Below are 2,488 nucleotides of genomic sequence, written 5' to 3' on the forward strand. Positions count from 1 at the left end.
CGGGCTATAACTTTGTGGGAAACCAGCCTGGGTTAATTAGCTTTTAACACTTGCTGATTCCACAGGATTAGAAGTGTCTAGCACACATCACCCAAAGCCTCAGTTAAATTCTGACACTTGCTTGATCCAGAGATTGTAGTGGTCTGGAACCCACAAACTCATAACAGTATGTTATAAAATCCTACATCTTCCCCTTTATAGTTTTGGAAAGCATGTACCCTTGCTAGTTTCTCTTATTCATTGGCAATTGTTTGATCGTAAGTGTATGATGGCTTGTAGCACTTCAAGGCTGTGACCTTATGCCAACTTACCTGGAAGTAAGTTCCACTGAATGGGGGGGGGAGTTAATTTTGAGTAGCCATGTGTAAGATTGCACTGTAAGTATGGCTCAGAAAGCCAGTTAAGCAAAACTGCATGCTGCAGCTGGCATGTGGCATGTGGCAGGCCCTTCCATTGTTCTGTGGCTGTGCTTTGGCATGCAGTAGCGAGGCTGGTGACCACACAGTGTGAATTGCAAAAGAGTCGGCCTGAAAGCACAAGTGAAGTTTGATCTTAAAGGGAAACCACCGAGTTTAAAACAAGAAACACGTCTCTAATCTCAGATAAAGCATATTGAAAGCATACATTGACAATCCAATTTACTTTGCACCAGCTATGTGCTTTTTTATTTCTTATAAATAATATGTACAGAACAAGATCTGTACAGAACAGAAAATCTTTAAAGTCCACTCGTTCCTTTCTTTGCTTTAGGTATTTGGTAATGTATACACCTCCTACAAAGCTTAATCCAACAACGTATTTCCATAAATTGAACCAAAATATGTTTGAAAGTAGCTTGTTGCAGCATCTTCTAAAGTGTTAAAGGAATTACGTGTCATTAACAATTATACAAGGTCCTCCTTTTATTCCATATTTATTATATGAAATCAGATTCCCACATACAAAAAGACAATGCTATTTGCAAACACCTTAGGTGTTTCCCTAAGCACATTCTCATTCGTAAAAAAAATGGAAATAGTTCTTGTTGGATTGACAGCAGCAGGAAACAGGGCCCTTTTAAACAAATACTTCAGGTCGCCTCTTGACAGGTTGAACACCCATCAAGCAGTTCCATTAAGAATATTTGCAATGTTTTAAGTGGCAACATTTCCGACACATTTCAAGAAGGAATCTACTGTAACCCAAGTTGCCTGAGGTGACTGGCGGAGGCAGTGATGGTACCCTTTGCAGCTCAGGGGCCTGAGTTCAAGCCCCATACTGGGCAAAAGATTCCTGCATTGCAGGGGGCTGGACTAGATGATCCTTGTGGTCCCTTACAACTCCTGCAATTCTGTATGAAACAAAAATATCATGAACAAAAAATAGTGGTGCATTTTAGACTCTGGACATAGTCCAAGTATGTTTATGTTGCTTTAGGTAGTATTGTGTGTTGTTTCACTCACAACTTTCAGCGACTCTTATTAAAACACAAAGTATTGGTTGGAGAACTGCATCTCAAAATTCAGATAGGTGTGAATTTTGAAGGATAGCTGTGTGCCAGTACTCTTTTTTTTTTGGGAAAGTGCAGATTTGGTAAGATTCGCTTTTAAATGCAAACTGAATCAAATCTCTCCCCCATCCCTACCCACAGGCTAATTTTTAAAGTGCACAGACTTATGCTCTAAAGCTAGTCACGAAGCCCAACACCTTAGCTTGATTTTAAAGTGGAAAGTGGGGTCATAAAAAGTCTTTGAGCCACACTGCATATTGCTGTGGGCAGTCAGTAGATTATTATTTTCAGATTACCAAGTGGAATGGTGCAGACCGACCATCTCTCCTCTCTCCTTCTACAAAGCGCCAACTGCGAGCAACTCATTAAACACAACAGTTTGTTTGAAAAAGAACATGGATTGATTACCTTTTGCACATCAGCCTTTTTTAATTTCCTTTTCTAAAAGAAACAATAGAAAGTAAAACAACAGTGCCAGCTCTCGGCACATGCCTATCCAAGGATACCTATACAAGGACATAATATCTACTTCCAAATTATGAGTTGTACAAAGGATATTTAGACGTGAATGCGAAAGGACATGGATGGGAAAGGGAGCAGTAGAACATATAAATATGTTTAAAATAGTTGACAAAATAGTTACATTTATATGGCCTGGCTGTTTTATATTATGAGCATAACACAGAAATGTCAAGTATATTGTTGTATCTCTAAACATAAGACAACTTATGGAAACCTATGTTCAGATGCGCCAACACCTGCCTCAGTTTTGGCAAGAAAAACTGCTTTCTGTTTGCACAGCTGCCCAACCATCAGGATACAAACAGGAGTGGCCAAACTTGGTGCCTTCCAGAGACTGTTGAATGACAAGTCCCAACAGCCAGAGACGATGGGAGTTTTACTTCAACAGCATCTAAAGGCCACAACATTGGCCAACCCTGGGCCACAGATGTGTGCACCACTTTTGAACTACTGCTTCAGTTGGTTTCACAAAAAAAA

Source organism: Podarcis pityusensis (assembly GCF_964106645.2).
Source record: "Podarcis pityusensis genome assembly, chromosome: 5".
NCBI classification, from domain to species: Eukaryota; Metazoa; Chordata; class Lepidosauria; order Squamata; family Lacertidae; genus Podarcis; species Podarcis pityusensis.